Here is a 27,705-nt window from a genome sequence, read left to right as displayed (position 1 = left end):
CATACATACTTACATTTATAAACAATGCTGTAAGTTTGTTTGTGTATCATTAACGAGAAGCATTTGTTGATCGCTTGTGTGTGTATGTGTGTGCGTTTGCCTGTGTAGAAGTCTAACTTTCAGGTGCTTACACACTTATTTACTCAAATTCTTTTTACGTTCGAGCTCAGTTTTATCGAGTGTAGCAATGGATTGGCTCAAGTCAAATATAGGTATGTATGTATGTGTTTAATTCTGAGTTAAGTACGTTTACAATTGTGTGTCCATGACATTGATGTGGCAATGGGACTCATCCGTGATTCAGTTTTCCGCAAGCAACTATACGATCGAGACACGGTTTTGTAAGCATTTTCTGGATGTGAAACTTTTTTAGTTGCTTACATACCCACATACAAATGTGCTAAGCTAAGTAAGCAACAGCTAAAGTAGATCTAATACAAATACTAATAGAACGCTGGCAATGCGGTTTTATGTTGTAAAAGAAACTAAAAAACGAAGAAGAATAAGAAAACAAATTAGGGTGAAGAGAAATGTGTTGGCAATAAGCAACTTAGTTCTATTAGCATAGTTGCTAAGAAAGGTACGAAAATTTTAGCAAAACAAAAAAAAAAAAAACAAATTTATGTGAAAAATAACTAAATACAGCAGATGTTCTAACTGCTAAAACGCAATAAGTGAAGACTGTACAAAAATGTAAATTCTAGGAGTTTCGTCAAAACCAACTTTTGGCTTTGAAATTTAATGTAAACGTACGAAGAATTTGGCAATGAAAATTAACAAAAAAAAAATATATTTAATTTTTAACCATGAAATGTGTGTGTTGATAGAAATAAAAAAAGAAGAAGAAGAAGCAGAAACAGAAGAAAGTGACAAATGCAAAAAAATAAAAAAAATTGTATTAAATAGCATAAATTAATAATATGTACATACATATTTACATATAACCTACAAGACTGCATTTATTGGAATAATCATAGAAATTAGAAAGTGAAAAATAAACAAACAAAAATTATTCTTAGTAATACACAATTATTTGTATTTCTATAAAATATAATACATACATAAGTTACAAAAATATTAATAAATAAAAAAAAAAAAAAACAAGTGAATTGTTTAGTGAACTTGGGCAAAATTAATATAAATATTAAAAAAAAAAAAATTTAAATTTTAAAAATTATATACATACATATATATAAAAGTGGCTTAGAAAATTCGCAGAAAAAACTGCTGGAACCCGAACAACAACTTCGATTAATAAAATTTTCCAAAAGCACAACAAAATCAGTTGCATACATAACACTGCAACTATTAAGCATTGGCGGCAGTTTAACATACACACATATATATCTACACACACATATACTTTTTGAAAATAATTGGACAATATTTGGATTAGCTGCTGCGAAATATATTTATTGGATTATTTCGATCTATTTGAAGTGATATCGCAAAGAGTAATATGGACAGAAATTATAAGGTGAGTGAATGAGATGTCAAGAAATGTTGTAAATGCAAGGTATATTTAGAAAACAACTTTTATTTTGATAATAAGTAATGAATCGAATCTTTGGTGAAAAAAAACCTGTGAACAATGAAATTATGAAAAAAAATTATGAAAATCGGAAAATGAAGAAAGTTTTTTTTAAATAATTTGCAAAAATATATCAGGACAATTTTTCGCAAACTATTCAGTTAAATAAAATTTAAAAAATATTTTCATACAATAAAATCAATAAAAGCCATATACAATAAGAATGAATTTGCCGACAATTTAAAAATTAACAAAAAATTAAAATGGCTTGAGTTCTTATACTCAGCTGAGCAGAGCTCACAGAGTATACTAATTTTGTTCGCATAACGGTAACGCCATAATGGCATAAACTAAGCGAGATAGATGTAGACTTCTATATATCAAAATGATCTGGGCGAAAAAAGAAATACATTTAGCCATGCGAGTCCGCCCGTCCGTAAACACGAAAACTTGAGTAAACTTTGAGGTATCTCAATGAAATTTGGTACGTATGTTCTTGGGCACTAATCTCAGATTGCTATTTAAAATGAACGAAATCGAACTGTAAGCACGCCCACTTTTTCGATATTAAAAATTTCGAAAAATCTAAAAAGTGCGATAATTCATTAACAAAGGCGGCTAAAGCGATGAAATTTGGTAGGTGCGTTGACCTTATGACGCAGAATAGAAAATTATTAAAATTGTGTACAATGAGCACGGCACCAACTACTTTTAAAAGGAGGTAATTTAAAAGTTTTACAAGCTGTAATTTGGCAGTCGTTGAAGATATTAAGACGAAGTATGGCAGGAACGTTGCTCCTATTACTATATGTGCTCTAAACAAGTAACAAAGGCTAAGTTCGGGTGTAACCGAATATTACATACTCAATTGAGAGCTTTGGAGACAAAATAAGAGAAAATCACCATGTAGGAAAATGAACCTAGGGTAACCCTGGAATGTGTGTGTATGACATTGGTATAAAATGGAAGGTAATAAAGAGTATTTTAAAAGGAAGTGGGCCATGGTTCTATAGGTGGATGCCATTTCGGGATATCGCCATAAAGGTGGACCAGGGGTGATTCTGGAATGTGTTTGTACGATATGGGTATCAACTTAAAGGTACTAATAAGGGTTTTAAGAGGGAGTGAACCTTCGTTTTACTTGTGAAGGCGTTTTGGAGATATCGGACCAGGGTGACCCATGACAACATCTGTCGGGTGCCGGTAACTTATTTTTATATGCAATACCACGAACAATATTCCTGTCATGATATTAATGGAGTTGGATTTTCGCCCTGCAGAACTTTTGCATTTTCTTCTACTCAAGATGGTAGATCGCAAAGTTTTTTTTGATTTATATTTTGCGTCTAAAAACCAATCTAATCACCATGTTTCATCCCTTGTTTCGTATTTGATATAGAATTATTGCATTTTTTTATTTTTAGAAATTTTCGATATCGAAAAAGTGGGCATGGTCATAGTCGGCTTTCGCCCATTTTTAATACCAGGATGAAGTGAGTACAGATAAGTACGTGAACTAAGTTTAGTAAAGATATATCGATTTTTGCTCAAGTTATCGTGTTACCCGCCGAACGGAAGGAGAGACGGTCGACTGTGTATAAAAACTGGGTTTGGCTTCAACCGATTTTGCTCATTTTCACAGAAAGCAGTTATCGTAGAGGCTATGTCCATACCAAATTTCACAAGGATTGGTAAATTTTTGTTCAACTTATGGCACTAAAAGTATTCTAGACAAATTAAATTAAAAAGGGCGGAGCCACGCCCATTTTAAAATTTTCATTGATTTTTGTATTTTATTGCACCATATCATTACTGGAGTTGAATGTTGGCATAATTTATTTATATACAGTAAAGATATTAAATTGTTTGCTAAAATTTGACTTTTAAAATTTTTTCTTTAAAGTGGACGTGTTAGTCATCCGATTTTGCTAATTTCTATTTAGAACACATACAGTAATAGGAGCAACGTTTCTGCCAAATTTCATCATAATATCTTCAACGACTGTCAAATTACAGCTTGTAAAACTATTAAATAACCTTCTTGTAAAAGTGGGCGGTTCCACGCGCATTGTACAAAATTGTACTAATTTTCTATCCTGCGTCATAAAGTTAACCAAGCTTTATCGCGATACCCATCTTTGCTAATGAATTATCACACTTTTTCGATTTTTCGAAATTTTCAATATCGGAAATGTGGGCGTGGTTATAGTCCAATTTTGTTCATTTTATACAGTAATCTGAGGTGAGTACCCAGGAACTTAAGTACCAAATTTGATTACGATACTTCAAAGTTTACTCAAGTTATCGTGTTTACGGACGGACGGACGGACATGGCTAAATGAATTTCTTTTTTCGCCCAGATCATTTTGATATTGAAGTCTATATCTATCTCGCTTAGTTTATGCCGCTACGGATTTCCGTTATGCGAACAAAATTAATAAACTCTGTGGGCTCTGCTTATCAGAGTATAAAAATAATTATAAAAAAATAAACATTCTAAAATTAAATTTTAAAAAAATTTTCGCTAATTAAAATATTATGTATCAAATTATTTATATTCGTTAACCATTAAAAAGTTTTTTTTAAATTTATTATAAAAAATCTCTTAAATTAACTCATTTTTGGTACAGATTTGGAAAATAGAAAATGTATTAGAAAAAAAATAATTATAAAAAATAGTTATAAAAAATAAATTTTATAAGAAACAAATTTAAACAATTTAATAAAATTATAATATACACATATATACATATAATTTCAAAGCATAAAAGCACACAGCCAACTCAAGCTTTAACTTAAAATATTTCATAAGAAATTTCAATTGCGCTTTAGCTTACGTCAATATATATTGCTGCAAAAGTAAAGAGAGAGATCAAAACTAACTCTAGAGAGAGTGCGAGAGAGTTTGTGAAGTAATTAGACAGTGAACGAAAATATTCTTTAAAAAGTTTAGACTCTTTAAAATATAAATAATAAATAAAAAAAAAAATGTCTAAAACATCGTGAAACTAAAAAGAACAGCGAATATTGAATACGTAAAATAATAAACGTACGTCAATTTCAATGACCTCTTTGTTAGCCTGCAACAAAAACTCAGTTTTTGCATTAAATAGAAAATACATTTAGCTTTTGTTTTATTTTTAATTTCTATAAGGCCAAGTTTTCCGAAAGAATATTTTAATCTTTTTATAAAAGTTTATTTACATTTTTTTTTTAATTTCTAAAAAACATTTCATGTATTATAATTTGATGTATTTCATTCTACACTCTTAGTGCTGTTAGAAACAATGAAATACTTTCTTTGTTTGCCAACAAAAAAAAATTGCATCGCTTACACGCAAACAAAAGAATTAGAACACGAACTTGATAACATAAGTTTGTTTGAAAGCTGCTTAGCTTATACATATATATGATTATTTCTATTATTCCTATGCAGACTTATGTCATGGCGGCATAACAAACATTAAGAACTGTAATGAATCATATTTTGAATGGTAGAACGTGTTGTAGCAGCTAAGTGATTATTCGAGTCATGGCTGAGTCATGAAGCGAATAAATCAAATCATTTAACGAAGTCAGAGTAAATTTTAAGAACTAAAAAAAATATAAACGAATGAAAACGAAAAAAAAATAAGAAAAAGAAGGGGTCTGTAAAGTAGAAAAGGTATTCAAAACAAAAGACATGGAATGAAGGTAATAAAACAGGAAGCGAACAAAAGGATTACACAAGCTGAAGGGAATTTTCAGGAACGCTTGTGATATTGTGGTGTGACACTATCCCAAGTGAGACAATTCAATGAAACAAATATTGAGGTGACATCACTCACTATGCAGTGATATAATTCGAAGCTCTTATGGGAACAACACACTATACAATGGTAGTAGTTAACTTTTTTCTTCATATTCTTAGATTTGTGCTCAGAAGTGTCATAACCTTTTACTTGTGACTGTCCTAGTTGGTAGGGTTTTAGGTAGAAAGTGTAGCTCTTAAAAAAATTGGATGTTTGGAGGCTTAAAAGAGTTCCGCATCGCACCAAACATTTGGATTCATAATAAAGTCGGTAAGGAATTTTTAAGTAGTGCGTTTCCCTTCTAGCGTCGTTTTACATGAGCCAAATTTCATATATCCTACGAGTATAAGACTGAGTAAAAGTCATAATGAAACCTGATTGCCTTTTAAAAAGCTGATTTAAGATACCTATTGTACTCAACAAGACTGTTTTATGACGCTTTTCGGAGATATTTCTTTCAAAACTTAAAATTTTTTGAGAATGGTTTCATTTACATACAAAACTTCAAATTTTAATTATGCCTGGGATATTGCAAAGAAGCAATTCTGTGGTCACAGCAGGTAAGAAAATGAATGAAACTCTTACAATTTTAAGGTACGGGTGACTCTAATTTGCCACAAAATTTAAGAAGTCAAGTCAATTCCATAAAAGACAGCAATAAAAAACGTGTTATGAAAATGGGGTCGTTTGATTTTGATTTGAAGGAAAATATTTTTAAAAAAAATATAAATACTCCGTCTAAGTTGGTTTTCAAAATGATCATTCTTATGATGGTTTTCTGATATGAGCCTATTTCTATATACGATATAACCCTGTATTCGACTTATATACAAACATATATTGGCGTAATAAACAGCAAATATCGGACTCCGAAACGACTCCATTTTGAGCTTTTTTGGAGCCATTATGAGCATTGAAAGTGTTTGGGAAAATGGTCTAACGAAATGGCTTGGATGAAATCCCTGTAATTAAAAGGAGCGCTATACATAATAACGGCATACGGAGGAGACAATAATGCTTTGGAAATCCACCAAAATATGTCTTGAATACTCACACTTCTGGGATGCATTGAAATAATAAGGACGGTTAGCAATAACAAAACAAACCAGGTCCATAACAAGTGCAACAAAAAAGCAGCAAAAATCAAACGAACGTTGTACATAAACAATTTTTTATTCAAATGAAAATAGTTCCATAATCAAATATGAATATTTGTTCAAAGTTGCTTTGTCAACTATACATTCCTAGCAAACGGCGCATAATTTTCATGATAACGTAGTATATGTATGCATATTTGTTACTAATTACAGGTGTTTCCTTTTCTGGAAAAATTATCGCTCTTTGGCTTCTCTCTTGCAAGTTTGTGTGCTTAAAAGGAAATTATGTAAACAAAGTACTTGTCAGAAAATAAAACGCTTTAAAAAACAAATTGAAAGACTGAAGCTACGAACTTGATTGTATTGAATTCTCATTCAACATCTGTAGGCATAGAAACACCTAATCCAAGACATATTTTTTAGCATAACTACCTTTTAAAATTTAGCAATAACAAAAGCGGCTACTAATTTAGAGAACCGGTTTTTTTTTCTTCTGCCATTAAGCACTAACAATTTGAGATGCTCATACCCACATAGCTAATGACAAGCAAACTAAAAAAATCGTGAGGCTACTCAGCAAAAAAATGTTATGTATTAATTATTAAAAACTTGATGTATTATACTTTATTCATTATACACGCGCAGAAGCCACTATATTTACTTTCTATTGATTTTTAATCAGAATTTTTTATGACTTATGTTTTCTGCATGCCGTCATGTTTTTTTTTGTAATAGTTAGTTTTATTTATAAAAACTAGCAAAATTGTTTGATGAATTGCCGTAATCATTTTTCAAATATACACGCCAATATGTATAGCATTTTTTTCTTCTCACTTTACTATTAGGTGTTAACATCTTCCTTAGGTAATTTTTATACGAATGAGTAAGTGTTTACAGAATAAAATAGCTAAAATATTGAATTGAAAAGTTTAAGCTTTTTATACCTTTCATGAACATGAAATGGTGTATTAACTTTGGTCCGATGTTTGCAACGTTGAGAAATATATAAGATAGACTCACCATTAAGTATACCGAATTGATCAGGGCGATGAACTGAGTTGATGTAGCCATATCAGTCCGTCTGTCCGTCCGTCCGTCTGTCTGTTTGAACGCAAACTAGTCCCTCAAATTTTGAGATATCTCAATGAAACTTGGCAACACTCCCATACAACCGATCGTTCAGAAAAAAACGATTTTAGTCATTCCTGCCGCAATTTAGAAAGTATAAACGTGAAACTCTGTGATATATATTCTAGTGTATCATAGCAGATATCCTGGAAAAAATCACTTTGATCGGAGCTATATATTGTATATATCCCATTAGGCCGGGTCGATTTGTGGGGAGGCAAAAAGTCGCCCATTGCTCTGTGAAAATCATATTCTAGGGATCAAAATAAAAAACTTTGCCCAAGGAACCATACCTCTAAAACGAATTCTGATGTCTCCCCCTTTGGGTCGAACTTGCAAATTTTGAAAAATCCCACTTTGAAATGCCTATGTTTTTTCGTTTTGGAGTTTATTTTTCTCTTTACAAATTTATTTAGTCAGAACATATGTAGATGAAAAAATGAATTTAACTTAGTAATAGAAAAGAAATTAAAAAAAATTATTAGAAATTAGCGTTTTTACAAACCCTTATTAAAACCAAGGCATCACTGTGACACAATTGCAGATCGTAAAATTGCTTGTGTTGTTTTTTTCAAGCCACCACAAGACACAGAAGGTAGAATTGAAATTGCTCCTATCCAAAAGTTCGACCCAAAGGGGGGGGGGGGACATCAGAATTCATTTTTGAGGTATGGTTCCTTCGGCAAAGTTTTTTATTTTGATCCCTGAAATACGATTTTCACAGAGCCATGCGCGATTTTTAAATCGACCCGCCCTAATATCCAATACAACAGATCGTTCAGATAGAAAGCTTTTTGGCAATTTCTCTCTTAATTTCCAATACAAAAACGTTAAACTTGGTGATATTTTTTCCAATGTATCATAGAAGATTTCATGAAAAAATCATTTCGATCGGAGCTATATATAATATATATCCCATACATCCGATCGTTCAAATAGAAAAATTTTTGGCAATTTCTCCCTTAATATCTTATATATCCGATTATTTGGAGATTACGAACGGGATAAAATTATTGTTCAGCCCCATTCATGAAAGGTATAAAGTCTTCGGCACAGCCAATAATTTTTAATTGAAGTTGCTTTTCTATGGATAGACATGTTCGTTGTATCCCTTCTTTTGTGTATGTAGTTAATTACGCATCATTAAGAAAACTTGTTGGAAGATTCTAGCAGGAAAACAAAAAAAGCATTTAAAATCAAATTGACTATTTCCGGAAGAGGTGAGAAAGACAGGTTTGTTTCATCTATGTGTGAGCTGAGTGCGCAGTGTATTATATTGATGGTACCGAAGTGATTAGATGCTCACCAAAAAAAAAAAAAAAACCAGCCAAAGACAGTTCACGGAAATATATAAAATTTAAGGGCAATGATTGGGCGAGTAACCCTTTTCATTCCTTTTTTTAGCTGTTCAGCACAAAAATAGTATGTGGTAAAAGGTTAAGGCATCAACTAAATAGCAAAAACTAGGTTCTAGTCGAATATTTCTGAATGCTATTGGAGTTAAGGCAAAAATTGTAGGCGCATCTACAGTTATCCAGCAAAACAAAAAACATGAAATCTCAAAAAAAAAATCGGATTCTATACTCATTATACCCAACAAATAAAGATAGCCTACCCGACAAACATTGTGAGTAAAAGAGTGTGATAAAAGGCACCTAAATCAAAGCATTTACATACATCAAGAGCTCATTTAAGCAACCGAAATGATTGCTGATTGATTCGCTTCTCGCAATGGTCTGTTCCAAGCCTTATTTCACACATTTTGTGAGCCTAAATAGGAGTCCGATCAGACTCCCACTACGCTCATAAACGGCTCATAATTAAATTCTTATGTAACTCTTTACGCAGTCATCTATGAGATTTTAATAGGGACTAGAATAGGCTAAACCAGCGCATTTTGAATGCATGGCTGTAAAATGGGAAACAGAAATTTTGTATGAAACTCATAGGTCATACCGACGCAACCCTAATTAAATACATAGAAAGCTCAATACACCAACCGGGGCATACCGTGGAGGCCACTAAGTCAAAATATGTAAGAAGTATTCAATGTCTAAGGTTAGAGTTTAGCAAGTCCAATTTTTCCGCGAAAGACTGTCACTGCGCAATCTTTCAGAAAAATTAATAACAAGGGCAATGATAAAACAAGAAATGGCAACAGAACTACAGAAGAGCAGTCGAAGAACAACACTAAACACAAAATGACAATAAATACATTTAAAACATTAGCAAAAAAAAAGGAAAAACTACAAAAACACAACATGATTTAGCAACAAGCACAAATATTATAACAACAGAAACGACATAAATATTTTCAACAACAATACAGCTGACACAAATGGATTGACAGGCACAACACAACACCATCGCACAAGCAAACCGAAACTACACTAACAACATCAAAACTATCAACAAAACAAAACCAAAAAACAATAATTGCACAAAAAAAGAACAACCACTTCAAAAATCAACAACAAACAACTATAATTGCATAGAAAAAGCGAAACACCACAGACGCAATAACAACAAAAACGACAAAAACAAAAACAGCAATATCCATAACATCAAAATTAAAATCGATACAAATGCCTTTAACACCTAAATCCCCAATATTAGGTACAGCAGGAACATCATAACCAACATTAACACCGACAACAGCAAAGCCGACTACAAGAAATAACGATAACAATTTCAAAAAAAAAACTAACTAAAAACAAACATAACAATTAAAATAACAGCAGCAACAACAACAACAACGCATCTGCTGAGCGAAATATCACCTTATCTTTAAACTCGGTTAAAAATTAACCCAACTTAGAATACTTTTCCACATATCACGTCGAAATATAATGAAATGCACCGACAGGGTTATCTAGAAACAAATTCTGAAATAAGTTGTTCTCGCAAAAAATTCTGGAGCATGACGTTCTACAAAACTTGCCTGAGATACATCGTTATCGAACTAGCACTCGATATAGCGTAATCAGCATTGTTAATGATAGGTTTCTCAACATGCCGCCCTGCAAAAGGAACTGTACCTAACTAACACACGTGGTGTCTTTATGCGGTGCACTATCCTAGAACCAAAATTAAGGATATGCTTTCGAAGTCTGTACTGTACGAAACTGCCAAAATTATGTTGCAAGATATTATGAATCTATCCGCTGGAAGATTAATAAATTACCACTCTGGTACAGTTTCTGCACATATCGTTGGATAGGATAGTCATCCTATCCACCTATTGCTAGATAAGCGGGCTTTATTTGCTAAAAATATTTCTTTGCGCTATTAAATGTCAATTATGAATGGCAATTTTGTGATATCAAGTTATGGCGCGACTTAAAACTATTGTGTATACTTTTGGGGTTCTCCAACAATTACCGAACCACAGCGTTATTCTTGAAATAGTTTTATGAACAGTCTTCATCTTAAATGCTACTCAGTGCGCTTTTTGAACCTAAGGCAGTTCATGTAGTTGACTCACTTAACCAGTGCAAAGTACATATATTGTTTCCGAATAACTAATAATAATGTTTAGTTTGGTTGTCCCCTTCTATTAATTGACGCACTGACTAGAAAGGCTGTAGCTAAGCCAACTATTTTGTTTAGAGCTTGCGAGCTGTAAGTTTGAGTGAATACGATTCTCAGAAATAACAGTATGTTTCAACTCTCCTCTATTTAACGGCTTCTTGAAAATGCTTCATACTATGCTATAGTTGGTTCCAGTCTCAGAAAATAAGGCTATCGTGCGCTAGCCAATATCCAGCGCTTCATTTGTAAGTACCCTTAACACAATAAGCTGAATTCAAAAATGAACAAATTTTATTGGCCCCTAGTTTGGTTAGTCAACAAAGCTTGCAATATTTCGAATGTTTGTCATTTTTCTCTTATTTTATTATTTACAAACATAGTGCAAATACTAATTTGTTTTGCTGTTTTTTGCTTGAACTGAAATGATGATGATTACTACACAAACCAGTTTACGGGCACTCCCCTCAAAAAGCACATTTATGCACACACACCTTCATATTGATGAATGTGTACTCAAAATGTTTTACGCTAATATCGATTTATTGTTTGTTTTCATATTTTTTGTTTTTTTTTTTTTTTTGTTTTTTTTTTTTTCGTTTGCTAAAATATTCAACTAAACAACAAGTCATTAATTTGTAGTTAAAGCAGTAATATACAATACCAATACGTTTATTCGAAATAAATTTTATAAATAAAACAAAACCAAAAATTTTATAATTTCCAGTATGTAGCAATTGAACTTGCCAGTCTGCGGGTTTCTCGCGTTAGAAATTATTATATGTAATAATAACCCTACAAAAGCAGCATTTTAAAACCTTGACTTTGACTTTGAGTGACTCCCAAGCAATCGTAGCGGCGCTTTAAGCAAAACCAACAAAGATACAAAAACAAAGTTGTGTGAAAGGCAGACAAGGTAATACATACATTGGTACAAACATACAAACATATAGTGGCTATAGCGCTCAGTAAAAAAAGGGTTAAAAGCGTTAAAACGCAGTAGCATAGCTGTCCGAGGTGTAGTAAAAGCTGACGTAAATCAACAACAGGAAGCGCGTCAGAGCACCCCCCCCCCCAACGGGTTAAGGGGTTTGAATATGCCCACGGTAGGTATGCCTGTCGTAAGGCGATTGAAATACCAAATTGATTCAAGGGGTTGTGTAGTGCAATCCTCTCAAGGGGTTGTCAGCGCAAGATATAGATCCTCTAACCCAATTGTCAACCTCACCTACCTGTGGCGAATCATGTTTCATTAACAGCCGTGGCTCTAGCGACCCCAAGTTCCTCTTCGATCTAGGGGGTGGGGAGAGCGGTATGGCCCAGAAGGTTTAGTGAGGTCGCATAAATCGTTCCCGAGATGATCGGGCTAGTACCTTAATGGTGCTGTGTTACCGAAACGTACCGAATCTATATCCGGCAAAGGACCATCAACATCATAACACTCCCCAAAGCTTTCGGGAAGTGTCTTTATCGTTAATACAACAACAACGACAGCAAGCGCGACAGAGCGTGTTTGCTTGCCGAATTACATATGCACATATTTATATGTACAAATTTTAAACAAAGTGGGTTGAGTGTTTGACCAACATATCATGGATAGCGGGTTCCAAGCTATAAAATGACCCTCCCAGCAGGAATAGGTTTTCACTTACTGCTTTTCAAATAGAATTCGTTTCCCTTAAGCATTCTCCCCAGCAACTACAAATTGTCGTACTCTTGCAATATGAAGGAAAAATTAATAAGTGGCACACAAAATATTTTGTTATAAACTGAGCCTCAGCTCTTCTGATTAATACTGACAAAGTCTTAAATTAAAGTAAATTTATGAATGTATTTGCATTGTGTGCCGTCCTTATTAATCCGGGAATCCTCATTTAAAAAAAAAATGATTCGACGATGGATTCGCCGTGCAATTCCTGGCATAGAGATCCGATGCCTGTTTATGGATATCACTAAGGACCTGCTTGTGCTTTTTTGCTTCATATGGATGTGTTCTCAGGCGCCGTATTTCTTCATAATGCTTACGGAGATGACCCCTTAAACCCCTGGGCGGTGCAGCCTTATCAACAAGATGTCTGTTGGGATGCCCGGGTTTCTGGATATTCAACAGAAACTGTTTGTTCAGAATTTTATTTCTGTCCCGAATGGAGAGTATTTTCGCCTCATTGCGTAGGTGGTATTATGGCGGCATAAGAAGACAGCCCGTAGCGGTTCTGAGGGTGGTATTTTGGCAGGCCTGTATTTTATTGCAGTGAGTAGCCTTTAGGTTTGGCGACCATATCGGGGACGCGTAGCATGCAATCGGCCGGCCAATTGCTTTGTAAGTAGTAATGAGCATTTCTTTGTCTTGTCTTTGGATTTTATTACGGCTCTGGATTTTCGGTACAATTGCGGCTGCATGCTCTCCAAAACGTAGATCCTGATCGAACGTCACACCCAATTTTCCTATCTTCCTCTGTCTTGCTCTTTTTATGACGCTGACGTTTCCTTTATTTTTATAATTTTTTTTTTTTTTTTGTTGCGAATAATTGAACAGCGAATTCTCCGAACGAAACAGAAACAATTATGAATAGTCATACCTCTATCAACGGTAATATCATGGACATTTGTCCAACACTCAGCGCAGCAATCAAAGTTCAGTACTCGAATACCATTATCGGTTGATTTTGAAGGACTACCCTAATATACATTGTAACATATATGTTATATAATAAAACTAACTAAAATGTAAGTAAAATATATACATTATATTTTCGAATGCAATCTTTTTTTTTATAAATATGGATACACACCTACAACAGCATTTCAGTACCCCCATGTGACGCAGAAAAATATAAAAAATCACATTTCAAAATTGACTCACAAAAAAAATTCATATACTCAATCAAAATCACTTTTGCTCATGCAAACGAAAATGTAAAAAAGTCTCTCTTATTAAGCCAGTAAGGCACGCTAAGAAGAATTTGGTTTAAAAGATATGAACAGTGGGAAATAGAAATATTGTTGTTGTTGTAGCGATAAAAACACTTCACACAATTTTTGGGGAGTGTTACCGATGTTGATGGTTCTTTTCCCGATACAGATCTGGTACATCCTGGTAAAAGCATCATTGCTTGCAACCCGACCATCTCCAGAACGATTTAATATGACCACATTGAACCTTCTAGGCCATCCCGCCCCAATCCCTACTTTCATAAGGATATTGGTGTCGCCAGAGCCTCGGCGGCTGAAGAAACAGGATTCGCCACGTGTAGGTGATGTTTACGGGTTCGAGAAGACATAAATTGCGCTATAAAACCCCTTGAATCATTTGGGTATTTAAGTCGCCTCTTGCGACAGGCATACCTGCCGCGGCTATATTCTAAGTCCCCTAACCCGAGGGGGAGGTATTATAATTGCAGCACTGCTTTTTATCACATTTACACTATACCAAGTGCGCCGTTCGGGCTAAACATACCAAATGTTACGCATTTCCTCATACAAATCGCTTTTCCTAAATGACTCATTTTATCGCATTTGGCCTGCCATGGAAAATGGGTGAAGACTTACTGAAAGATATGACTTACAAGTATATATTTTCTACCAAACTTTTCACATCAAACTTGCAAGATCGAAGGTATGCCGATTGAGCTTTTGATATATTTAGGTAGGATCAAGCAATATTGAATCAATCAAATATAATATTTTTCTACTAATACAAAAAATAAAATTTACTTGCAATTTATCGTAAAAATTTAATACTAGGTACAAACACACACCAAATTGGCAATTTGTACCATTTGGGCAATTTCTGGAGCAATTTATCACATAATAAATTGTAATAATAAATTTCCAATTTAAAAAAAAATTGCGTAATAAATTGTTTCAAACTGCAAATGCAACCTTGTAAAGTATGTTTATTGAGTAGATTTAAACGTCATTTACGCACGCCTTAACTATATGGTTAGCTCATCTCATCAGCTGATTTTATTTTTTTCATTTCACTGGAGTAGGGATTGTCAAAAGGAGATGGCAATCTCGAAATTAAACCAAAACATAGAACACATTTTCTTACAACACACAAAAATTTTAACGTTTTATGTTTTCATTCCATTCCATTCGCCTAATACCAACATGCACATTTTGACAGTCTGAACGAAGGTATGTTGTTGCTGTAGAGATGAGCTAACCAGCTATAAAATTACTATTGTGTAAGCTAAATTGAGCTGTATGAACACCACTCAATTTAAATCGAAATTGCCTCAATTTATTTTTATATTTGAACATAGTGTAAGTCCCAAAGTATATAATTCGTATGGTAATTTGGAAGCTGTAATATAAAGTTTGAGTGTCCTACTGGGTATGTTTAGTACTTGTGTGCTTTTAAATTGTGCTATTAGATGAGCGGGAATAATGAAACTGAAAATAAAAATCTTTGTAAGCGATTGATCTTATGTACATATGAAGGTGTAATATATATATATACATGGAATTATATTTTTGTTCAGAAATGCGATAATAAAAAAAACTCTGTTTTTAATCTAGTGAGTTTTGTTATCTTATTGATTTACATAACGTCGCTTGCTATCCAGAAGCATGAATGTGCAAACTTTGCGATTTTGTGTTAGAAGCTTCGTTGGATTACCTTTTAGATTCTACTTAATTCTTCAGCTTCCTACCTTAAATGGAAATCCCTATAATATGCAATGCCGTTTTCATGAATGTGTAATTCAATCCCATAAAGTTTGGCCAGAAAAATGACTGTGGCACATTCATGTTTCTGGCTGGCTAAAAAGTAATTATACTGTTCCTGTTTGTATGACATATTCGTTAATATGGCTCAACAATTTAAAAAAACAAGTAAGAATAGCACACATTCGTACTCATATAATTTTAGATATTTAATTATATCTAAAATAATTAAAAAAATGATGTTCGGCATTACCGAAAAAATAGTCGTCGTTTGAAGGCAAACCGGTTTATTCGAAGCCGTTGCCTATCGCCGAGGCAAAACTAAAAGACTTCAGAAAAATGTGCGAACAACTGGTTATACTAAAAGAATATAAAAATCTAAAGGGCAACAATGAGGTTCGTGACGATTTACCCGTACCCAACATTTCAGATGATTCTGATTTCGAAAATGAGAACTAGTTCTAAGTTTCCAATAATATCTTAGATAAAAACACATTAGTGTATATGAAATTTAATTTAATGTGTAACTTTTTTCATTTACATACTTTCTACGAGTCACATCCACGGATGTTTTCATAAGAATTGTGATGCCCTGAACCCGAATCCGCCAACGGAATTGGCCTGCAGGAATTTTTTTACGTCTTTTGAAGTTAAGGCCATGCCACGGCCAGTTGGGCCAATTCTTATAGCGTATCCGGACTCAGCGCATAAAAAGGCACAGAAAACATGAGCCTCATTACGTGATCCGACTACTTTGAATTTTTTTTTATAGCTGTGTTAACAAAAAATTAGATCAGTTTTTAAAACTTTTGTTGTGCCAGAAAAATTAATGTGCTAAATCTCGGAGAATAAACGGGATGCGAGCAAAACATTTATCTCAGCTGAAAGAGCATATTGTGAGTATAATTTATTGATACATTTTCACATTAAAAATTAATACTTCTAATTTTAAGGGAGCAATAAACTTTGAAACTCGATTTCCCAACATTCATGCTTCTGGCAAGCGGGCGACGATATACGAAATATTATAATAAACTTGGGAAATGAAAGTCGTTGAAACAAAAAATGATTGAGAGTGAGAGTAAAAGAGAGATAACGGGCGAACAGTGACTCGCTGCTTTATTTATCGATGAAAATTGGTTGCCAATACATACACAAACACTTCAACACATTCCTTATATTTAAATTATCTTAGATAATTTATCTACCATGATGACAACTAAACGAAGCGTATCTATACAATGCAAGGCGAATCCATACCAGGTGGTGAAAAAGCAAATTCAACAATTCGCCGAGCAGAAGAATGTCAAGTCAAAAGAAAATTTTAATTTATTTCCATTAACTGACACATTAAAATGGAGGGCGCTCTATGGAAAATAATCAAGAAGCAGCAATCAGTTGTTGGGATAATAACACCTGGTACTGAATTCGCTTTGTACAATGTGATGGCAAAGCGAATTCAACCCAATTTTCGGCGAAGAATATCTCAACTAACTGACATCTTGTTTTACCAAAGTGTTGCTTGGAAATTATCAAGGCGAATTCAGTACAGGTGGTGTTATCCTATCAGCTGATTGCTTCTTCTTGATAATTTTCCATACAAAGCCTTGTACAACAAAATGTCAGTTAATCGAAATCTATGAAAGTTTTCTTTTGACTTGACATTCATCTGCACGGAGAATTGATTGAATTCGCTTTGCCACCACCTAGAAAATGCAATCAGCTGAGAGAAGTTTTTCGTTGTAAAAGCTTGAACAATTCGGTCAACTTAGGTTATTTCCATAAAGCGAGTTTTCAAGGGAAAATCAGAAAGGAGAACGACGCAACTTTGAAGAGAAGTTCGGCCTTGATCTCCTCTAAACCTACGCAGACTGTGTGGTAGATTTTTCGTACAAATAACTGTTCTTATGCAACGCTTTCATACATGCATGGCTTTAAATAAGTTTTAAAAATATCTTTCACTTAGGTCCACTTACAGAATAGCAAGTTATATTTCTGGGCTCAGAGTTAGCTTCTTCCGGAAGTTTAACTCATATAATTTTATAAATTTTTAAATTATTAGCTATTTATTCGGGTTATTAAAAATTATTACTTAAAACTCCAGTCCCTCGAGTCTGCTATTTGCATATGAAAAAATATTATAAAACCTATTGATTATTTCTAATTGTTGTTTTTATATGCAGGTACCTTTTTCGCTCTTTTTTGTAATACAAATCTATAAATAAAGTTTTGGTTGTAAAGATGGGGATTCATACTATTAGCGATCTTTGGACATTATTGGTCGTAGTGCTTTTGTTTAGTTATATTTTATTAAAATTATTTGTTAAAATCAAACGATTGTGAGCACACAAAGATATCTATTTGTACTATGGCACTATTGTGAACATTTGCACTGCATTACCGGCAGTTACTAACATTCGCCAGATGGCAGCGCAAGCGCATGTAAGTTTTTACTGATAGATGATTGATTGATAGAAAAGCTGATTTCTGTTGATATTTGATATGAGGCTTTTGTATATGGTTGCGCAATATGCGCACGGGTCCGGCTAGTAGAACCTATTGATCATAACAAATAATACAAAAAAAATACGATTATACCTTCCAAAATAAGTTTTATCACCGAGAACCACATGGCTGCTGGCACAATTTTTTTTTTTTTATAATACCTCTTATTGTCATCACTCTCGTTATGGGGTGCTATTAAATCTAAAAAACCATAACGAAACATAAAAGTTCAATGACTTTGGTCGCTCGGCTTTTTAGTGTATAAAACAGTAGCTAATTGAATAACCAAACTGAGTTGATGGCTTTGTTTACTTTTCTAGTATATACGAAATTATTTACGAGTATATGTATATAAAGCAACTAATAAATTTATTCAGTTAATTAGTATGAAAAATTCCACTCCAAATGTAGGTACAATAAATGAGTAATGTTTAATACCATATTGCATATATAGTTAAGTTAAAATATTAAATATTGAACATCTCGTTTAAGGTGTTAATTTGAAAAATGGCACTTGAACCGAATATATATAAATGGTCCGGTTTTTTATAACGAACCGTACTAGGGCATAATTACCCCTTGCACCGAAAGAAATTAACCTAGTAAAATAAACAAAACAGGTCTGTTGTTCTTGAATTAATAATTTTCAGTGAAATTGACGCATTATCGTTAGTTCAACGGAGTTGTTTGTCAAAAGGACAAACTTGTACAGTCATTTCAACAGAAGAAAACCTGTTGGTCTCAAGTAAAGAATAGTTGGGTTTTTTTTTTTTTACATCTATATACGTTTACGCTTAAACTTTATATGAGCTGTTAAGCGTTAAATTTTATCTACTCAGCTGAAATTGTTGCGCAGAAAATGAGTAATAGTAAATTTCAGTACGCATTATACTCAGATGCAACTGAAATATGTGTCTATGTTTCACCTCTAAAAATGGTGTGTGCCCACTATCCATCGCAATTGATTCAGCTATATATTATTCACTATGACAACCAGAGGTGTACGTCTCTGCTTTTCGGTACAAAATGTTCTGTAGCTATTTGCCGCTAGATGGGTCTCATAAACATTATCTAAGTGAGCATAAGCGTTTTTTTTACCCGCAAACCTAGACGTATATACGTGCAAAAAAAAACACGGCTAATATTCTGTAAAAATTACAGATCCTTATTGTCAGAATTTGAAAATTTTGCTTTCGAGTTTTAAGTAACTTCCCGAAAACCGAAATACGTGAAACTTTCAGCATAGTTTAAGTTTTACTAAAATAAAATATGTGGCAGCATAAAGCCTTTTAGAAAATAGTGCAGGGATTGTGATATTTAGAGATCGCTACTTCGTATTGAGCTAGAAACATTACACTTGGTTCAGGGCAATCAGAGACTTCAACATAAGGAGGAAAGGTGACATACTTGTTGAGCTTTTTAGAAAAAACAAATTTCGAGATGAGAAAACGATTATAAATTTAATATATGGTTCAGAGTTTGATTATACTTTGAAATTTATGACAAAAATTAGATGGTATCTTTTGCACAAACGCATCAATTGCGGATTCATTCAGTCTATGTGAGGTCCTCATTGACCTGCCAGTTCAACCTCTCACTCAGCTACAAATATCTCGTATAAAGCTAAGAGCCCGACTACAATGAATTAAAAAATGTCAAAACTTCTCAAAATTTGCATCCAAGAAGAGATATTTATAAAATTATTATCAAACGTGGGAAACATACAACCCTGTTTCAAGAAACTTCCCATTAAGCTATAAAACTACAGGCTTACTCATAAATAAGAGAATCCAGACAGTGTTACAATTATAGGAAAATTCCATTAGATTGCGCAATGGTCGAGAGACTTATAAAATAACAGCTGAATTCAGTAAGCCATCTCTAGTCACTATTAGAGACTATTTGGGCTGAAAATTAGTTTTGAGATAGTTTTCTATGCTGTAAGCTGTCTTGAGTCTCCAGTCTCACAAAGGTGGTCACTAATTTGTGAGCTGGGCCGGGGAAGATTACAACCATGAAAAAAATAAAAATTAAAATTATTTTCCAATAACGCCTTAAAGCTTATTGCTGCTTCTCTAAGATACTAAATTAGCAAAGCAAAAATAAAAAACAAAAAATATTGAAAAAGAACCGCATAGATCGCTGGCTATAAATTTTTTAGAGACATGACATTGGGCTACAAAACCAAAACTTCACACAGAAAGAGACAAAGCAATAAAAAGGGAAACTAAAAACGATATAAACAAATTTTAAACACCTTATTTATATAAATCGATAAAAATGTTGCTTAAAATGTGACATTAAACACAGGCATAATTTCGATAATTTTTAATTTTAAAATTTTAGCTGCAGCTGATTTGGGAGAAATCTACAAGATAAAGGAGCTGTATCCATCAGGCAGGAAAGTAGTGGATAGAAGCTGATGGCTGCAAAATTGTTAAGATCATTTTCAAATCCTACGACGTTAGAACCAAAAAGCTGCCCAGTTGTTAACAAATGAAGATTTATGGCTCACGATGGGCATACTTACCGGACACTGCCTTCTGACATCACTTGCTTTTAAGTTAGGCCTCATCATTAACAGCATATGTAGTAATGCAGGCTGCAGGAAGAAACAGTTGAGCATTCATCTCCTGTGCTTGCGAGGTTAAGGTTGTAGCTACAAGGGACGGCAGAGTTGCCAGATCGGAGCAATTATATATCATCAGTGTTGATATCTAATTGGGTTTTTCGTTTAGTCGTAAAATTCAGGGCAGCCAGACATCTGTACCTTAGCTATTATAAAGAGCTTATCTAAGGCAAAACTATACACGTAGATCGCTCTTCTTGACCATTAATATCTTTTTTTCTGTGAAGATTCCACTCAAGATTGACTTTACGTATTACTCCATTAAGATCAGGAAATTCAAAATGAACATAACAATACGTTTTGGGCACTTGTGTTTATGATGATAACACTACATCACTTAGCTGCGTTTAACATTTGTTTCTGTCTCAAATCTTTTCTTAAAAAAGGCCACGCCCAAATTGGACTGCCTTTAGCTCTTAGACTTCTCACTAGAGCCTTAACATTTACTTCTAAAGCATATAAAATCCCATTTGTTTCTTCCCATGCTATTAGCGCAACAACGTTGCCAACACCTGCATATACATACAATACATATATACAAATTCAATTATCTAGCGTAGTTGCATTCATTTCAAACTATCACATAGAGATTATCTCCAAAGCTCCTCTCATATCAGCCTATGAATGCTGTCATTTATGTCATTTGAGTCCTCATACAATGGTAATCAAAAAATTCCACTTTACAAACATCTAAACATATGCGATAGCTGTAAGCGACCGCAAAACGCACTCCAAAATAACTTCCCATAACCAATCATACAAAAGACTTAAGCAACAAACTTGTTCTTGGTGATGGCGACAATGGTTTTTGTGTGTTTTTTTTTTTTTTCGTTGGTACAATAATCACAACACCAATTCTGTGTTTATTGCAATTATCCAAACGTAAATTGCACATTTTAGCAACTAATAAGCAGAAGACGTAGCGCGCCACGCAAGCGAAATCCCAAAGAATGCATGTTTGTTGCAAGTTTGAAGGCAAGCCAAATACAAATATCGGCTTGCAAAGGAAACAAAACGCAAGTGCCTAGAAAATAAAGCAGACATTATAATAACAATGTAAGAATAATAAAAGCCACACTCATTTATTTACACAAAGAAAGCGCATACCAAGTCCCAACAATAAATGAAACAAAAAAAGAGTGCTGCATTAACATCATAACCATCACAATTATCATGCACATTTCCTTGGCATCCTTGCCACAAAACATGTTAAAATCTCTGTGTATACGTTTGTGTGTCTAGCTTTGCGCTTACTTAGCTTCTTTCACGTGCACGCTGCCGTTCATTCACATCTCACACAGAGTACATTTACCTCAACAACAAAGTGCCAGCAAACGAAAGCAAAAAAAAGGGGCAGGTCATTGAGAGGCAAGCGGAGCAATAAAGTAGAACGTCAAAGTACAGCCTTAACTTTTGCTGCACATAAGTATATATATACATATATCCATAAACATATATATATATATGTTTATGGAAATAAAATATAACCATGCGTGTGTGTCAATGAACGACAGCAACGATCCCAAAATTTGCCTCAATCCCCAAAGAAATATAGCATTCGTGCTTTCCTGTTTTTGACCGCATTGACCACATATATAAATGTTGTTGTAACTGTTGGTAGGTATTGTAGTGGTGAACAAAATGTTTTCATTTTCGTTTGAAATATTCTATAAAACGTTGCAGGCTGCGCATGCGCGCTGCCATACCAACGTCGAACACTTGAAAGATCAACGAACGTTGCAATGAAATGAAAAGCCACAAAAACATATAATAAAAACACCATCAACGACAACATCAACTTCAACAACAACAGCAACATATTGAAAAGAAGTGAACACATAAAATAGTACTTAAAGCACGAATGCAACGCAGTGCATTGCTCTTTTCATAGCAGATATTAGAAGGAATACCAACAACAGCATGCCTGCACGAAAAAAGTGAATCTTATGCGAAGGTCTTCCTTTAACTTTTTTCCCTTATATAATAATATTTCTATTCTTTTAATGCCCCTTATTCTTCTTCTTTCTGTACTTTCAAAAAGGCACTTGTTGATCTCCGGCAAAGCTTTATCATTTATACGGCAAGAACGTTAACAGCTGGTAAGTAATGACGTTTGAGTTCCATGGTCAGACAATTTCAAACAAGAATCAACTAACGTCTCGATCAACTGGCCATGTTGGTCACATATCGATCCTTTCATGTTTGTTCCCCTCTGTTTTTTTATTTTTTTGACTTGCTGGCATTAGAGATAGCAGCATGAAAACGAAACCAGTTCACGGGCTGCCTGCCATTAACTTGCATTTCTTAGCGATGTTCATCCTGCAGCAGAGCAAAAGGTGCTGATCGGTGTGCGGGGTATGCGCAAGTTATTAGTTAATCTGGCAGAAGCAGCAGTGCACTCACTATTAGATAGTAGTCAGCCGGCAAGCCAGGCAACACAAAAATGTTCGTAAGGCAGTGAAGTTTTGCTTATTTGTGGTTAGAAGTATTAGCTGCCAATATATAAACAGGTATATAGTGAAGGGGTGGGAAGTGAACAGTGAAATAATGTGCCGCGCAGTTTGGAGTCGCATGCCGTGAAAAGGGCGTTCAACTATTGCAATTGCCTAGATAAATATGTACATACATACACACACAGCCATGTAACTTTGGAGTTAGATATATCTATATTCTACGTGTGTAAGCTAACGTAATGAATGTAAGCTTATATGAGGGCGGACATGTGGGAGGTTATGGAATAATTTTTCTTGACCAAATATGTATGCCTTAGCGTTTTTGAAACCACTTGTAAGAGCAAAATTGGGGGAAAAGACAGTTTTCTGTTTCTACTTCTGAAGAACTTAGCGTTATCTAAAGTTCAAATACCTATGTCAAAGGACGACATGTGGCTCAAAAGAGTAAAGAGATATTAGTGACAGTTAGCTGTGTCCTTAATTAAATATACGCAAACCCGGCAGACGTTGTTCTTCCATAACTCTGCATAACTTTTAAAAAGTTTTACTGCTTACCCCCACCCACCGCCCCCCCCCCCCCCTTCTTCATCATCATCTCTCTGTTTTTCCATCTCTTCTTTTATCTCTAACTCCCTCTCCTTCACCCTCCCACGCTCAGTCTATCCCTATCTCTCTATCTTCGTCTAATTATATCTCTTTCTTCTTCCCTGTTTTACTTCTCTCTATTTATTTAAATTCTTCTACATCCCTTATTCCCAGTCCAGTTCCAAACCCAGTTTCATACCCTAAAAAACAAAAACCATTTTCTCTAAAAAAAAATAAGGGGAGGACCGCTTTTACCATTTCGGGGTATGAAAAATATAAAAAATCCATTTCTCAGATCTACTCAGTATGCTCACAAAATTTCTTGAGCATCAGCCGAGCCGTTTAAAGTAGCACACAGTAACTTGGAGAGCAACTCGGCTTAGAACTCTTTATGGTTTGTCATGCAAAAATAAAGTTATTATATAAGGCTGATTTCGTGTTATAATGGGTAGATTGCTTGCTCTCAATGCTGAAGATCCCAGATTTACATGGAAGCCTTAAATAGTGCATAATGGTGGTGCTTTTTATTCACTTAGTGTACTGATTAAATAAACCTCAGAAACTGAAGATATATGAAGAAGGCGAACATCATTGTACATCCTTACCAAAAATAGAACATTTTTGATGTCGGTATGAACGTTATTCCCAGCATCATACTGTAAACTCATTGGGGATATTAAAAAAGCGCCTTTCCAATCCATTTACTTGCTACTTGAGTATAATTGTCAAGATAATAACATAAACAAAACTGTATCAGCACTATACACCTATTGAAAAAGCCACACAGCAGCTATCAATGTAACCCTGTAATTATTTGAGTATAAACATGAATGCACTATACAGTGGAACTAATAGCACCTACTTCTAAAACCTTGACATTCTTCGTGAAACATTACATTTTAAACAGGAAAATTATGCTGGAAATCCGCAAAGCAGTATGAACTGACAGACAATTGGTTTATGCAGCTCTGTGTATCAGATAAATAATAACACAAAATCTCCTCAATATTACGATGTGATCCGCCATAACCTAGCTCTGCTTATTTATCCTTAAACCCTTCAAGAAGCCCGCTTTCTTAAACTCGTTTCTTAATTAACGATGGTCAATATCAAGACCAATCTCCTAATTCATCAGAAGAAGAAAAGCAGCTGACTTCCAGAATCTGAATACTGTTCCACATAAAAATGGCATATGACACAAACCCCACTTTTTACAGTAGTAGAACCTAGGCCTCCAACAACAGTTTTCTTATGATTCAACGCTTTTGATCTCTATTAGGAGTAGTTTTATGCCAATTTTGTTGTCAATTCGTTAGTTTTCGCATCTATTGGACAATAAGAACCACACTTGAACAAAATATCAAGCTAATTATCATACTCTCAATTATACGTTTAGACATACGTTACAGCCTCGCAGATGGGAAAAGGTTCAGTGATATTGCAGATGTCCCTATTCAGGGACGGATTGTCAGACAGTGGCTTTTTAGGATTATTTAGTATACTTCTATAAATAATGAAGTTTATTCTTTTTGCATATGAAGTGTGAACGACCAATCCGCGAAAAATTGTGCACGTTTCACAATAATGAGCACGTTTGGTGTGTAAACACTCACAGGTAGGTATCAGTGTTGCCCTTTTAGTTTCCCAAGCTAGATTTAGCTTTTTTTACTCAGTTTAGCTAGAAAAGTTGCGATTTAGCTTTAAGATTTTTTCAAGATTTTTTTTTTGAAATTGTTTGCTCTTTTTAGCTTTTTTCAAAATTTTAGAAAATGTATATAAACAGTTTTATGCAGATTTAATTTTAAGAACATTGAATGAATTTGGGCTAAATTTAAAAAATTTGAGGGGCTAAGGAATAGATAATGTTGGCGTCACGGTAGGCAGAAATCGAGGCATACAACATCAACCTAATATTATTTTCAATCCGTGTGTTTGCCACTCGATTCTAGAACTGTTTCATCTGCTTCGAAACCACTTCCTAGCGAAATTGAAGTTTTGATTTCAGAAACATTTAACTGGGTTTCTAAGTCCACATGTAGACAAAAGAGATATGCAATGATACATAAAGACTACGTAAAACGACGTATTCGATACGTTGCAATTCGCATCCACACGAATGGGAAAACCACTTGTTTTTCTGTCAAACAGGCATAATATTTATTTAAAAGATGCCATTGTGTGTAAGGCTTATAAGTCATATAAAGTAAAACGTACGTAAGGAATTATTATAAGCCATATGGTAGAATTTAACACCAACAAAAATAAGGCTTACTTAAATATGGCTTTATTAAAAGAAACTACTTGCTATATTTGGACCTTTTATATAAGATATATCACCCAAAACCAGACTTACATTCGCTGTTATAATAACAAGGTTGAATAAGGATTGTTATACCATAGTGTAACCTTATTATAAGTTTTATTGTACATATAAAATTGCTTGGACTTATCATAAGATACCATCTAACTTCACATTTCTTTATTCATATTCATAATAACCTATTTCAAAACTTTATTTAACCGAGGGTCACTCATCGGCAGTGGTTCGGACATCCCAGAAAGTGTTATGAAAATATTCCCTTCAAAAATTCATTTTCCAGATATCAAAACCTTGAAAAGAGGTTCTCAGACAGTGTGGAATTTAGACTTTGCATCTTTCATGGGTTCTTTAAAAGGAAAAAAAGTAGATTTCCATATTGAAAATAAAAAACCATTTATGAATACTTATAGACTATAGTGGAGTTTTATTTATCATGTATCCCTTTTAAATTAAAACACAGATAGCATTCGCTATTTTTTTTTATTTTTTTTATTTTTTATGAAATTGGAGTAATAACTAATTTATATTTTTTACTCTGTTACGTCTTTTATGAAAAAAATTAATGAAACGCATAGAAAGCTGCCTTAAACTTTAATCAGCGTTTTTATCTTTTTTTTTTGCCAATCAAGCCTTTTTTCTGAAAAAGTTCTGGCAACACTGTGGGTACGTGAAGGCGTAATGTGTGGTAGTGGTGGAAGAAGAGGAAGGAAGAGAGAAAATATCCTGAACTTTATCTTCACTGTACCAAAAGAAATAAAATTATTTGCGGCCCATCCTAATATGCATATGTGTATGGCACAAGTATTCGTTCGAGTCAAGTGTTTAACATAAAAATAAACAAATTTAAATAGTCTTCTTCAAACCAGGTTTTTACAAACATAAGTAATTAAATTATAATTAATAATTTCCGAACTTTGCTTTATCAATGAAATCCAGTTTTTCAAATTTGCGGATATTACATAATCGCGTGATTGAAACAATTTTTTGCATACATTTTTAATTTATTAATTTTTTTTTATTTGTTAATCATGTCAAATATAGCAACCAAAATGTGAATAATAAGCTTTAATACATAAGAATTTAATTTGTCTGTAAACAAAACGAAATCAAAAGAATTAAACAACAAACCTGAAAATTGTGCTTCATTAAATACAAGCCAAGTCAAATAAAAGTGATGCTGATCCTGTACATCACTTAATAAAGACGTTTTGCCTCTTGCAAATTTTTACAAAGCTTTCCATTGTTGGAGTCAGTACGATTGGCGAATATATCAATTTTTCTCACATAATCCAATACAAATCAATGAATTTAAGGAATTTCAGGGTAATTTTGGATTTAAGCTTGACATTTCTGTTATTCGTTGGCTCACGTTCTTAGAAAAGCTGGAGGCGATTCGTCCATATTTTCCGACGCATTTACTTCATCTGTGGCCGTTCCGGCAAGTAAGGAGAAAGCACAACCCTTTTG

General features: G+C 33.8%; 1 protein-coding gene across 1 annotated transcript in view; it reads left to right on the top strand.

Moving 5' to 3' along the window:
* The first annotated feature begins 302 nt into the window (after positions 1-302).
* Positions 303-27,705, top strand: part of Blimp-1 (PR domain zinc finger protein 1) — a 142,792-nt gene continuing 115,389 nt past the window's right edge. The window contains exon 1 of the mRNA XM_067789294.1: positions 303-1,477. The gene's annotated coding sequence lies outside the window, so the exon portion shown is untranslated. The remainder of the gene's footprint in view (positions 1,478-27,705) is intronic.

This window comes from Eurosta solidaginis, chromosome 5, assembly GCF_040869045.1.
Source record: "Eurosta solidaginis isolate ZX-2024a chromosome 5, ASM4086904v1, whole genome shotgun sequence".
NCBI lineage: Eukaryota > Metazoa > Arthropoda > Insecta > Diptera > Tephritidae > Eurosta > Eurosta solidaginis.
This window is presented reverse-complemented; position numbering and strand designations above follow the sequence as displayed.